Here is a 15170-nt window from a genome sequence, read left to right as displayed (position 1 = left end):
GTCAGTTGATTATAAATTGGGAGACATCCATTTCATAATTTCATACTTCAACCGTTATGACAATAATGACTGTGTACAAATAAAATAATCACTTCAGATGGCAACGACAAAGGTTACACCTAACTTTCATACTTCAACCGTTATGACAATAATGACTGTGTACAAATAAAATAATCACTTCAGATGGCAACGACAAAGGTTACACCTAACTTTCATACTTCAACCGTTATGACAATAATGACTGTGTACAAATAAAATAATCACTTCAGATGGCAACGACAAAGGTTACACCTAACATTTTCCAGACCTTACTACTTGTATTTAATCAAATTAAGGTGAAGTCAAAATGTGGACGGCGAAAAAAACGTTTTTTATCCTACCACAAAGGGAGAGGGTAAATATGTTATTTCCCAAATAAAGTCATTAACATTATCAACCGCAAAACTTTAAGCATTTAAGCATTGAACCCTTTCACATGGCATTAGTAGCCAATATTCCTTGAAGCGTTAATATAAGCGCTATGAATACCAACTAAAAATGCTCAATGCATATTTGCATTCGATGAAAGTCATGGAGAAGGTAGGTATAGAATATAGGAACACATTGTAAAAAATGTTTGCTGTGAAGGCTGATAATTCCTAACCGAAAAAAATCTTATTCACATTTTTTGTTGGTATTGTACAGTTTTATATATATAAATAGGATATGCCAGGCGAGGCGAAGCGAAATAGCGAGATTGCGGGGCGAGGCCGCGAGGTTGCGAGGCTGATAATTAGCTAGCTCGCGACTCGCCTCGCAACATCGCGATTTTAATTCAAATATTTATCGAAAACCAAAGGATTGGATAACAGGCAGGTAGTGCCTATATTGATCCTTTCAGGAACACATCGCGATTTCGCCTTATAATATCGCGATCTAGCATCGATATCTCGCGATCTCGCCTCCCAACCACGCCTCGCAACCTTGCGACATCGCTCCGCAACCCCGCAACCCCGCGACCTCACCTTGCAATCTCGCGATCATTTGAGAGATTCTCCAATTTCTTCTTGTGGCCTTAGTAACGAAACAGCCGAACATTATCTTTTCATATGTCCTTTATTTAATGAACAAAGATCATCACTCAGAACCAACATACATAATTCTAATATCCCCCACTCGCATTTTAACACAAAAAATCTACTGCATGGTTGTAACAATTGTGATGAAGAAAAAAATACATATTTATTGCAATGCATATCAGAATATATATCTGAAACTAAAAGATTTTTTTTAGATTTTTCTACTATGATAGGTTGGGGAGATACACTAATAATAATATTCATTCATAATGTAATGTTAAATGTTAAAATATTTTGTTAATAATTGTACTATAACGGATTTGTTTGGAGATGGCTAATATAGGCTTTGCCTGTTGCCAAATCCATTTGCATATTTTTTGCAATAAAATTTGTTGAAATGAAATCTCGCGACCTCGTACAGTACAGGAGGCAGTTATTTGCACATATGTTTTCCAAAATTGTTTATTTTTTTTTATTTTCGTATCTGTGATTTGATCAAGACAATAAATCCAACTGATGTTTTCAGGGAATATTAATGATAGATATTTTTTATATAAAAGTAAACAAATCCCGACTATTTACATACGCTAATTGTGCAGCCATCATACATTTTTTGTCCCTATTAGATGATAGTTTAAGGAATTTAAGTATTTACATGTTCATTTCAAATTTACAGATTATATTATTTTCGTTTCCATTTCAACATTGTAACCAAGTTTGAAGCAGATCTAATGATATGTATTGGCTGTATGACAAACGATACAAAACCAATCTTCAAAAAACGGCTTATCATCTCTTGTTAAGATGTCCGTTTCCGTTGTATCCATATCTCTCATTATCAATTTTAACTTCTGATCATCGATGTAATCACTTCACCAGTATATTAATGATCGATCACCATCCATTTAGAATTGAATTCTGTAGAGTGAGAACCAAAATTATAATAAACAAGGACATAGTCATTCAGATCCCCCGCCAATGGAGATATCAAAGCTGAAGTAAGTTTGATTGTGGAGACTTATGTGTATGGAAAAAAAACAGGAAAAAGGAAGTTGAGCTAAAGAAAGATGGAATATAATTCAAGTAGAGCGGGGCTGCAATTGTTGAATCAGGTATACAGCCTTGACATTTATATTAGACTATATACACAAAGATGGGTGGAGTTTTGCAATGTAACATTTACCATTTACCATGATATTTTCAGCAATGTTTCCATGGTAACGGAAAAAGTGCAAAAAATGAAAACCTAAAAATAGCAAAAGGTACTACTAGACCATAAAAAGAATGTGTCTATGAAGTTTCGTGGAAATATCTCTGCTGGTTTTAGAGTTATGCTCCGGAAATGAACCTGCTACAAAAACATATTTTCAGCAATGTTTCTTTAGTTACAGAAAAAAGCACAAAAAGTGAAAACCTAAAAAATAGCAAAAGGCACTACTAGACCATAAGAACAATGTGTCTATGAAGTTTCATGGAAATATCTCTGCTGGTTTTAGAGTTGTGCTCCGGAAACGATTCTTACACAAAAATCTGCCATTTTCAGTAATGTTTCCATGGTTACAGAAAAAAGTACAAAAAGTGAAAACCTTAAAATAGCAAAAGGCACTACTAGACCATAAGACTAATGTGCCTATGGAGTTCCGTGCATATATCTCGACCAGTTTCCAGTTATGCTGCGGAAACGAACCTGGTACAAAAATATGATATTTTCAGCAATGTTTCCATGGTTACGGAAAAAGTACAAAAAATGAAATCCTAAAAATAGCAAAAGGCACTACTAGACCATAAGAACAATGTGTCTATGAAGTTTCATGGAAATATCTCTTCTGGTTTTAGAGTTATGCTCCGGAAACGATTCTTACACAAAAATCTGCCATTTTCAGCAATGTTTCCATGGTTACAGAAAAAAGTACAAAAAGTGAAAACCTTAAAATAGCAAAAGGCACTGCTAAACCATAAGACCAATGTGTCTATGAAGTTTCGTGGAAATATCTCTTCTGGTTTTAGAGTTATGCTCCGGAAACGAACCTGGTACAAAAATATGATATTTTCAGCAATAATTCCATGGTTACGGAAAAAATGCAAAAAATGAAAACCTAAAAATAGCAAAAGGCACTACTAGACCATAAGACCAATGTGTGTATGAAGTTTCGTGGAAATATCGCAACTGGTTTTAGAGTTATGCTCCGGAAACCATTCGTACGGACGGACGGACGGACGGACGGACGGAACCCATTTCTATATCCCCCGCCAATTTCGTTGGGCGGGGGATAAAAGCAGAAGGCATGGCATAAATACAAGGACGATTTGGTAGTAACTAAAAAGGGCAGTGATTAAAATCGGTTGATTGATTAAGTTGATACCACTAGAGATATGACAAAATGTAAAATATATAGATAATGACTTCTAAAGGCAGCTAATGCTCAGGAAATGATGTAGAGACACCCCGGTGTAGCGATATTAGATCTCTCATTACACAACTTTTGCCATCTCCTCATTACCTCAGAACGTCGTTTGATGTTGGATCTGATATCACCAGATCCAGTCAATTATTTCCCTTACCGTAATTTGTTATTTCTCTTTTTAGTCCCCTGACGGTAAAACAGGAGGAGACTATAGTGTTTGTTCACGTCTATCAGCTGTCTGTCTGTCTGTCTATCCGTCCGTCCGTTTGTGTTTGTGTCTGTCTGTCCGGATTTCGTTTCCAGACGATAACTTGAGAAAAATCAACGGATTTTGATCACACTTTGCATAATAGAAGCATATAAGGAAATACAGCTTTGCATTGAATTTGGGGTCAAAATGTCAACTACAAAGGTCACAGTTACTAAAAATAGACTTTTTGACAAAATATTAGTTTCCATACAATAACTACAAAGGTCACTTTCACTAAAAAAATTGTTTCACAAATTTTACTTTCCTAATGATAAGTTGAGAACACATCAACGGAATTTGTTCAAACTTCATACAATGGTAGCATATGAGAAAAAACAGATTTGATTGTCTGTCCGTCCGTCTGCGGGTCTGTCTGTCTGGATTTCGTTTCCAGACGATAACTTGAGAAAATTCAACAGATTTTGATCAAACTTCACACAATCGAAGCATGTAAGGAAATACTTTGCATTGAATTTGGGGCAAGCGTGTGCGAGCCCGTGGTGTACCTACAATGTACAATAAGAAAAACTTATCCAACCAGAATGCTGCATTCTGTACATTCTTAAAGAAATTCTTAAACGATATTATTATACGGATAATAAAAAAGATCCAACATCATACAGTTTGTACAGACAAAGACAAAATTTAAAACAAATTATTTCTTTAGTTCAGTTTTTTTCTAAGAAATATTCAGCGTCCATTTTCTATTGTTATGCCACTGTGACGTTACTTAAAAAAATCTTCTGCAACCAAACAATTAATAACTTGATTATTTCAAACATAATATATATTTAACGTGACGATATCCAAATTAGAACACTTTTAAAATATGTAATACAGAATTTTCAGTTTACAATCTTAACCAACAGTAACTTTTCTGAACAAAAAGAAAGGTGCTGAATAGCAACTCTGACAATTTTCTTAACAAGTGAACAAATCATGAAATTAAAACTGAAAATATCTATTTGTGGAGAGTTAAGATAAAAATCTAAAATCAAGCACACGTTCGAAAATTTTCACAATTATCTTCCAAAAAGTGATCCAATTTGGGTAGCGTCACGTTATATGTACCATCAAATCAAATGTTTTGAATTATTTATCCATTTCTGAATGATTTCAATATACATACTCATTTACATTGCTCAACAGTTATGGTGACTGCAAGAATTCGTCATAATTGCGCTAACCTGTTCAAGGGGGAAATACTAAATACTTTTTGAAAATGTATGAACTTATAATTAGTTTTTCTTTGTTTACATACCAAATCCGATTTTTTGATTGGCCAATTAATTTTCTTATATACCTCTATGAAGAAAAAAACGAGAATGGCTTAGTGCGAAAGCTCGACGTTTTCGTGACATCATAATATATATAGAAACGTCGACGTTGCGTATTGATTTAGAAAAAAATAAATCATTGGAAATCAATGGAATCGTAAGTTTAAACATATTTTATGTGATCAAGTAGTCTGAAAATTAATTTTTAGCATTGATGTAACTATTTTTTAACTTCAACCGGTTATGATTACGCCGATTCACACAGTATGCAAACAAAATATCTTTCATACCCCGATGAAGTAAAAAATAGTGACTTCAATGCTTAAATAAACAATTTTCTTTGTTTTCATACCAAACTCGACATTCTGACCAATTATTTTTAGGCCATATCGTGACGTCAAAACAGAGACTTCGACGTTGCGTATTGATCTGGAAAAAATAATTCTTTCAAAAATCAATTGCATCGTATGTTTAAAGGTATTTTATTTCATCAAGAAATTTGAAAAAAAACCTTATAAGCATTGATGTCACTACTGTTTTAATTTCTTATGAAATAATTTCTGTTTGCAAACTATTTGAGAATCCGCGTAGATTCATACAATTTGCAAACGAAATTTCTTTCATACCCCGATGACATAAAAAATGAAAGTTAAATTAAAAATAATACTTCAATTTCAATACTAAAGATAGTGATAAATGCATCAAAATAAAGAAATATTGCAAAATATGAAAATAGTGTCTTACACCATTTAAAGTCAAACTATTCAAATGTTGGCAAACAGGTTTTTTTCTCAACTGAATTCCTATTTCCGGGTTAAGAAAGCAATGAAAAAATAATCATCTACTTTCCAAATTAATAGTAAAGGTAAATTTATTTGTTTGAATGCATAAACAAAACTGAAACTCGATGATCAGAAAGCATATGACTATTTTAAAGGCTCTAGTAAAACTGAAGGCATATCAGGGGAAAAAACCACACGCCTACTTCTTTTGAAAATTACAGAAATCGACGTCCAACTCAAAGCCTTACAGTCTATCGTTATTCGATTCTTTTGATGAACATCAAAAGACATTAAACTACTTGTCTCATCTGTTGTCACTCACAGAAACATCAGCTTTGCAATTACCTAGTCCACGGTGGATATAACGACAGTGATATAATATCCTGCAGTATCGAGAATGGGGACCTCTGAACACTAGCTATAGCTGGATGCTCTACCGATACAACTTCTTGGTTGCCGATTCATTCCAGCCCCGCTGAATTCCCCTCAAAATCGTCACCCTCGAAGACGACAAACGAGAACTGTATACCACCACAGAGGGTCACTTCTTTGCTTTGACGAGAGGAGAAAACTTCGACTCAGTCCAGTTCCGCAACTGAAAGGCTGAATGCGAATTTCGAAATATGATTCATCAGTTAATCAGTATCCTTGTTAATTTAAGCTTAAGAAATCATTTTTTACTTTACTTTCAGACAAAAGATCTAGCTCAAGGAAACATGAACACCACAGAAGTTTACGCTGCAACAGACGGGCATAGAAACGGAAGTGGAGAGTTCTTCGACGCCGAGAAGATAATCAGTAACGACACTCTCTACACCTTCATGAAGGCTGCCTACAGTGGTGTTATCCCAGCAATGGCGGTGACTGGACTTATCTTCAACGTTTTCAGCTTCATTCTCCTCTGCCCAATGAAAGAGCGAACTTCTACAAACGTGTATCTGATTGGTTTGACTGTTTGTGACGTATTAATCCTGCTTTGCGCTCTATTATTTACCACCGTTTCAGCCATTGACCTTTACGTACAAGACCTGGGTGAGGGCTTACGTGTCCTGCTGATTCCTGTGTTTAATTCGTACATCTACCCACTCCAAATTTCCATCAGCAACTATCTCATCACGTTGATAGCTGTAGACCGTTTCATTGCAGTGGTATTCCCGTTGAAGGTGAGGCTGTTATGTGGCAGACGATTCGCTATAACTGCAGTCGTTGCTTCCTACGTCATCACTGCCATTGTATCGCTTCCTCTGGCGTTTCTGTACGAGACCAAAGAAATAAACAATACAGAGACAGGCGAAATTGTAAATACGGTTACATTAACAACATTTGGGAAAGACAAAAACACAGTGAGTGTAATGTTCATTGTCATCGAAACTGCATTCCGGTTCACGCCAGTGGTGTTGGTAGCAGCAGCGAGTGTTGGGACGATCATCTCATTCAACTGCCATTCCAAGAATTCCAAACTGCGCAAGCACAACTTGCCATTATATACACAGGAAATTCAAATTACTAAAACACTCTTGTCTTTGACAATGGCATTTCTCTTCTGCAACTTGCCCAGTGCGGTGACCCGCTGTGTCATGTTCTTTCAATCCGACGTCTTCAGTGCGCGACGTCAGGACAACTTTCAATGGATGCTTTCAGTAATATGGTACGCGCTCACTGTGGCCAATTCTTGCATTAACTTCCCTATCTACGTCATCACTTGTCGGGAGTATCGAGTACAGTTTCTTAAAATAATGTATAACCAATTTAAAATTAGGTCCAGAAAGTACGAGGTGGAACAAAGATCCGGACCGATATGACAGATACTCGATGGAACGTTGTTTGCCACTATGAGTCTTATTTAGTACGTTATCCTCAAAATTAAGGGACTATGATGCATGTATTTATTTTGAGTGGATCACTTATTTGTATGATTTTCGAGTATTTTGTATTTTAATACTACTGAGTTATTTGCCCTTGCGGGTAGATATTGATTGTGACGTCATGTCTTTGTGAGCGCAACGTCACATTCATAGTGCGCTTCATGTTGAATATGCCTCTGTCCAGTTGGCAATTATAGTGGCTATGAATTCCAACTAAAAGACGTTACTTTGATAACTTTATGATGGAATAGATTTTGCATCTATAATGAATAAAAAATTCATTATCGTCAAAGACAGAACAGCCATTTGAACAACCATATTTCGTGATCGTTGGCATGATGATTAAGACGTCACAATGAAAATGACGTCATAATAAGCAGATGGCAGTCCAAAGACAGATGAATGGTAAGTTACATCATGAGACTGCAGTAAAATGTAAATATATAATGATGATGTCACAATGAATACCTAGCGACAGGGCAGGTATCTCTGTTAAATGTATATGCTAAGCCTAAAGATCGATAATAGAGAAAATAATGAGTAGGATCCAGTAAATATTTTGCCAACAGTTCGCTAATTTCTTTGTTTGATTGTTGTTTGCATCTATAAGTATCCTGTTAAATAATAATTTTAAGGTGTTAATAAAGCTTGAATAGAGCTACACGGCTTTACTTTGGTGAATACATGTAAACCACGTTATATCGAGAAAGTTATGCCACACCAATTAGAAAAATAGTTCTTCGGGATTTTGGAAAAAAAAGTGGGGCGAGAGTTTTTTTTTTTTTTTTTTTTTTATTTTCAATTTCCCAAAAAAATGGGGCTAATGGTATCAAAAATGAGAATATGATGTATACAAACATTAACACTAGGCTAAATCATTATATTTGTGTTTTATTTACATGCAGGTGTAGCATTTATGTTGGGAGAGTCAAAAGAGAAGATATAAATAACATCTTTTGCCTCTGTGCTATTGACTTGTTTCAAGACTCTTTTTTCCTTCCCCCGGGCGTAGACGGGTGTTCTAAAAAATGCATATTTGAAAGAAAAAAGGGTACTCCTGCACATTTTTCGTACTTCGTTCTAAAAAAATTCCGCTGCGCGCGCATTTCCTAAAACGTTCAAGCACATCATGTTCAAACCTTTAATAGTAGAAATTCAATACACATGAAGTACACTAAAATGTCCATTAAGGGATTCTACGTACTTCATTTGCATTTCAAACAAGAGGCCCAGAGGGCCTGTATCGCTCACCTGGTTTTTTTTTTTAGTAATTATCACAAGACTCTGACAATTAGAAAAACAAGCAAAATTGACTCCCAAAGTTTAATTTTGAATCACAACCATACAATGATGCTATTGATACCATACAAATATGCTATCCAATACATTGGTTCAGAGACAAAGTAATTTATATGAAAATATTAGCCTAATTGACCTTTTTGACCCCACATCTATTGCCATCTAAGGCCCTGGGGGTCAGCCCTATCATTTGTACAATTTCAAATCCCAACCCTATAAGGATGCTACCATTGCATTATGAGTGCTCTTCCATGCTTAGTTGCAGAGAAGAAGTCGTTTATATAGAAATAGCTATATTGACCCCTTTTGACCCCACCCTTCAGGCCCCGGGGGGGGGGAGCCTCATCATATGCAAACTTTTGAATCCAAACCCTATAAGGATGTAACCATTGCATTATGAGCGTAATCCCATGTTAAGTTGCAGAGAAAAAGTCATTTATATGGAAATTGACCATTTTTGACCCCGCCCCTCAGGCCCCGGGGGGTCAGCCCTATCATTAGCACAATTTGGAATCCCCACCATATAAGGATGCTACCATTGCATTATGGGTGCTATACCATGCTTAGTTGCAGAGAGTGTCATTTATATAGAAATAGCCCAATTGACCCCTTTTGACCCCGCCCTTAAGGCCCCGGGGGATCAGCCCCATCATTTTTACAATTTTGAATCCCCACTCTATAAGGATGCTACCATTGCATTATGGGTGCTATCCCATGCTTGGTTTCAGAGAAGAAGTCGTTTATATGGAAATAGCCAAATTGACCCCTTTTCACCCCGCCCCTCAGGCCCCCCGGGGGTCAGCCCATCATTTGTACAATTTTGAATCCCCACCCTATAATTATACTACCATTGCATTCTGAGTGCTATCTCATGCATAGTTTCAGAGAAGAAGTCGTTTATATGGAAATAGCCAAATTGACCCCTTCTGACCCCGCCCCTCATGCCCCCAGGGGGTCAGCCCCATCATTTGTACAATTTTGAATCCCCACCCTATAAGGATGCTACCATAGCATTATTGGTGCTATCCCATGCTTGGTTTCAGCGAAGAAGTCGTTTATATGGAAATAGCCAAATTGACCCCTTTTGGCCCCGCCCCTCAGGCCCCTGGGGGGGTCAGTCCTATCATTTGCACAATTTTGATTCCCCACCCTATAAGGATGCTACCATTGCATTATGGGTGCTATCCCTTGCTTGGTTTCAGAGAAGAAGTCGTTTATATGGAAAAAGCCAAATTGGCCCCTTTTGACCCCGCCCTTAAGGCCCCCGGGGGATCAACCCCATCGTTTGTACAATTTTGAATCCCCAACCTATAAGGATGCTACCATTGCATTATGGTTGCTATCCCATGCTTGGTTTCAGAGAAGTCGTTTATATGGAAATAGCCAAATTGACCCCTTTTGACCCCGCCCCTCAGGCCCCCCCGGGGGTCAGCCCTATCATTTGTACAATTTTGAATCCCCACCCTATAAGGATGCTACCATTGCATTATGGGTGCTATCCCATGCTTGGTTTCAGAGAAGAAGTCGTTTATATGGAAAAAGCCAAATTGGCCCCTTTTGACCCCGCCCTTAAGGCCCCCGGTTGGTCAGTCCCATCATTTGTACAATTTTGAATCCCCACTCTATAAGGATGCTACCATTGCATTATGGGTGCTATCCCATGCTTGGTTTCAGAGAAGAAGTCGTTTATATGGAAATAGCCAAATTGACCCCTTTTGACCCCGCCCCTCAGGCCCCCGGGGGTCAGCCCCATCATTTGTACAATTTTGAATCCCCACCCTATAATTATACTACCATTGCATTCTGAGTGCTATCTCATGCATAGTTTCAGAGAAGAAGTCGTTTATATGGAAATAGCCAAATTGACCCCTTCTGACCCCGCCCCTCATGCCCCCAGGGGGTCAGCCCCATCATTTGTACAATTTTGAATCCCCACCCTATAAGGATGCTACCATAGCATTATTGGTGCTATCCCATGCTTGGTTTCAGCGAAGAAGTCGTTTATATGGAAATAGCCAAATTGGCCCCTTTTGACCCCGCCCCCCAGGCCCCCGGGGGGGGGGGGGGGGGGGTCAGCCCCATCATTTGTACAATTTTGAATCCCCACCCTATAAGGATGCTACCATTGCATTCTGAGTGCTATCCCATGCTTGGTTTCAGAGAAGAAGCCGTTTATATGGAAATAGCCAAATTGACCCCTTCTGACCCCGCCCCTCGTGCCCCCAGGGGATCAGCCCCATCATTTGTACAATTTTGAATCCCCACCCTATAAAGATGCTACCATAACATTATGGGTGCTATCCCATGCTTGGTTTCAGAGAAGAAGTCGTTTATATGGAAATAGCTAAATTGACCCCTTTTGGCCCCGCCACTCAGGCCCCTGGGGGGTCAGCCCCATCATTTGTACAATTTATAGTTAGTAGCCCATAAGGATGCTACCAGTCAAATTTTGTTGAAATCCGACCAGCGGTTATGGAGAAGAAGTCGATTGTTGACGGATGACGGACGCTGCGATATCCCATAAGCTCACCTCGGTCCTTCGGACCTGGTGAGCTAAAAATGTCTCTTAAAAGAGATTACTTTGTTTATGTGTTTTATCAAGACAATTAATCCATTATTATTTTGAGTTACAAAACAATGTGCTGATGGTGTGAAGCCGGTATGTTCAGATCGAGCAGGGTTGCACAATATGACGACACAATTATCACAATTATTATTTCTAAATGCAGGTTACTTAAAATCGAAAAATTACCATGGTAAGAATGCTTTAAAATCATTAAAATACATCGTAAAACTCATCTCAGCCATTCTAAATCGTATTTTTTTCCCCGGGGTGACCGTCGGATCCCAATAACACCAAAATCTCGCGCCTTCGGGCGCTCGCAAATTTATCAAAATGCATCGTAAAAACTCATCTTAGCCATTCTAAATCGTAATATTTTTCCAGGGATCGACCCCCAGACCCCAAAATCTCGCACCTTCGACGCTCACACGCTAATTTGACCAATTTGCGTATTCGTTAATTTCCTTTTAGCGACCCCACTGTCTAGAAATGTGTACAAGGATTATATTAAATGATATATGAAAAAAGTATTTAAAGGTAGGTTTCGCCCAACCAAATAAATATTTTTTTTGGGAAATGCGATAAGCGGAAGAAAAGATGAAAAAACATATTAAAAATATCTCAATTTAATTTCTTTATGTGTTTGAGATTGAACAAATGTGTCTTGAATACAAAATTGAAGGAAATCCTTGATTTATTACGGTGTCCGTCAGACAAAATAATATGCAAATGAAGCTGCGATGGATTGTGTTGTCGAAGTTTGGCGCATGCGCATTGTCACGCACTAAAAGTAAACAAAATGTCTGAACGAAAGTGTGTGTGCGATGAAAAAAATATATCTGAATCGGCAACAAAGAGGAGGAAATAATAATGGATTCGGTAGCACCCTAGGATATCTATAGGGAATTAAATTCAGAGATGGCATGTAGCAATAGAAGAAACAGAAGCCACATCTCAAGCGGAACTTGCCGGGATCTATTGGGACTCCATCCTCGATACTCCAGGGCTTCCGATCACTTACGATCTCTACACCCCTGGACTATCTCATAGTAAAACTGGAGGCAACAGAATAAAACAGGTAATTTAGTCATTTGATGTACATCAAAAGAGCCGTATAACGGTACACTGTGGTTGACTATGCCTTTGATGTTAGGCGTCGCTCTCTCTGTAGTCTTCAAAGGAAATCTTTGCTAGCCTGTGATTGGTCAAATCTTTTCCGCTGAGCTGCCTTCAATTTCACTACGAGATAGTCCAGGGGTGTAGAGACCGTAAGTGATCGGAAGCCCTGGAGTATCGAGGATGTTGGGACTCATGTAACGGCATTGCACGTGGTGAGTTAAATTTCAACACATATGCCAGCGCACAAACAGCCGCAGACTAACTACATGTATATTTGGAGTACAAAGTTAGCGAGCGTATGTAAGTAACATGAAGTGTTTTAGATTATATGATATGTATAAACAGTCCCTCGCACTTCGATTTGTTGTTGTTTTTTTTTTTTACTAAACATGCCGTGGCAAGACTGTCACTTCTATCTGACATTTTGTTGCACGCTTCCGTTTGTTTGCTGCGGCCTCGTTTTGGAAAAAATACGTCATGTTCTATGTAAAGCTTGACTTCGCTCTATTTTTAGAGGAGTATTTTCCTGGTCAAGCTAGGCAACTGACCACCCATATTGTTCGCTGTATGCATTGAAAATGATCTGAAGATTATATCTATGTATAGGATAAATTTCAATTTCGTAGTCTTTATATTTCATTGGGCGAAACCTACCTTTAAAGTATATATGTTTGTGTCCTCCTGTAGATGTGGCGCGGGGGAGGGGGGGGGGGTTACAAAATGTTGAGGACCTATGCCGCCCCCCCCCCCCCCATTACGTTTCATCTTCCTACGCCACTGACAATTTAAAGAGAACAAGGTAAAAACCAATATAATTATAAATTATAAATTCAACGTCTCCGTTATGTTCCTCCATTTTTATTACGTTCTAATTATACATCAATACATCACTTCCGGTAAGAATCTCCGGATTCTGGTATAAACTAAAAGTGAAAATGGACAATTCCGGAATTAGCTGATCTCCCCTTAGACCATAAGTATGATCTTACCAGATACATTGTATCTCGTAGACCAGATAATACATATATATAACAATTTATTAACAACAATAATACCTGACTGCCATGCCTTGGCATTGAAATTTTTTTTATCAAATTCAAATTTGTTTATACTATGAATCAACAGTGTTTTTATTTCTCGTCCAGGTGGAACTCTACTAAAACATTATAGGAGAATCATAAATATCTTTGATCAGGGAACCTGTAAAATTTTGCCACACCCAATAGAACAAAAGGTTAGTATTTTCACAGTATAGATATAATCTTGACTAGTCATGCAAAACTATAGAAGCATTCAATATCATCATATTAATTTCAATTGCATTAATTCTAATATTAGTTTCTGTGACCTTGCTTTTATTTTTGATAACAAACATCCAACACAAAAACATTCTAAAGTTGGAAGGAGATTTATTCCATGTTTCGCTATTGTTGCCATGATATGAAGTAAAAGTGAAAAAAAAATAAATATTGAATTTGATGCCAATATTCAGAAAAAGAAAATAGGTTCATAATTTTAAGCATTGAATTATCTATGAAGTATGTAATTTTACGTCTACCACATCGATCACATTTTCGTCATTTGCGTTTATAGAATTGAACAAATCTCACGGTACAGGGAACATCAACATCTTTGTCAAAAGTTCTCACAGTTGCGACATAAACACTCGCCATTTTTAGGGCTTTTCACCATTTTGGTGAAAAGACCTATTGTTTTTGTTCTGTTTTTTATTATTAGGGCTTTTCACCATTTTGGTGAAAAGACCTATTGTTTTTGTTCTGTTTTTACACACTGTTTTAAACCCCGATGTTTATGGTAATGAATATGTCGTATACCAGTCACCGCAGCCTTTATCTCTCTATTCACAACACAAACTCGTTCATTGTAATCATCCAACGGAATGTTCCGAGTACATTTACGAAACAGTAATTGCATAACGCATACGTGTCTGACCCCAAAACCAGCTACTATCCACTCTGCTACAGAAACAATGTCCTTTGCAATTCGAATAGGGTCTGAACCCACACAGTCCACATCGTTGCCGCCTATTTGCAAAACAACTGCATCTGGCCGTGCCTCTGACAAATGATCCACAAACAATCTAGAGGTAATGTCACGCACTTTGCCGCCCCCTTTTCCTAGCATTCTGACTGAAATCTCAGTAGCTCTCAAGTTCAAATTATTCCAGCGATTACCTGGCCTCGAAACCTCGTCGTTGAGCCTCCGGACAAAGCTATGTCCCAACACTGACACCTGAACTACTATACTGTAACCCCACAGGTAAACACAATCGCTGAACTATGAACTCTGTTGAACTTTTAAAACATGAAAAGGGGATTCTTACCTATGGCCTCTGCGCTGATATATGAAGTGACGCTAACCGCAGTCACGTGATCGGAATTCATGCGCTCAAACGGTAAAGAGGCTAGATCCCTTACAGAGTACCAAAGGCAAGAAATCCCTCCGCGAAGAAAAATAGTGTAATATAAACATGTAAAAATACAACATTACATATGTAATCCACATCATAAATGTAATTAAATTGACTTCGT

At 37.8% G+C, this 15170-nt stretch overlaps 1 pseudogene; it reads left to right on the top strand.

Moving 5' to 3' along the window:
* The first annotated feature begins 570 nt into the window (after positions 1–570).
* Positions 571–15170, top strand: part of LOC138330532 (uncharacterized) — a 45471-nt pseudogene continuing 30871 nt past the window's right edge.

This window comes from Argopecten irradians, chromosome 9 (assembly GCF_041381155.1).
Source record: "Argopecten irradians isolate NY chromosome 9, Ai_NY, whole genome shotgun sequence".
In the NCBI taxonomy this organism is placed as follows: Eukaryota; Metazoa; Mollusca; class Bivalvia; order Pectinida; family Pectinidae; genus Argopecten; species Argopecten irradians.
Note: the sequence above shows the minus strand (reverse complement) of the source record. Positions and strands in the feature narration are given on the sequence as shown.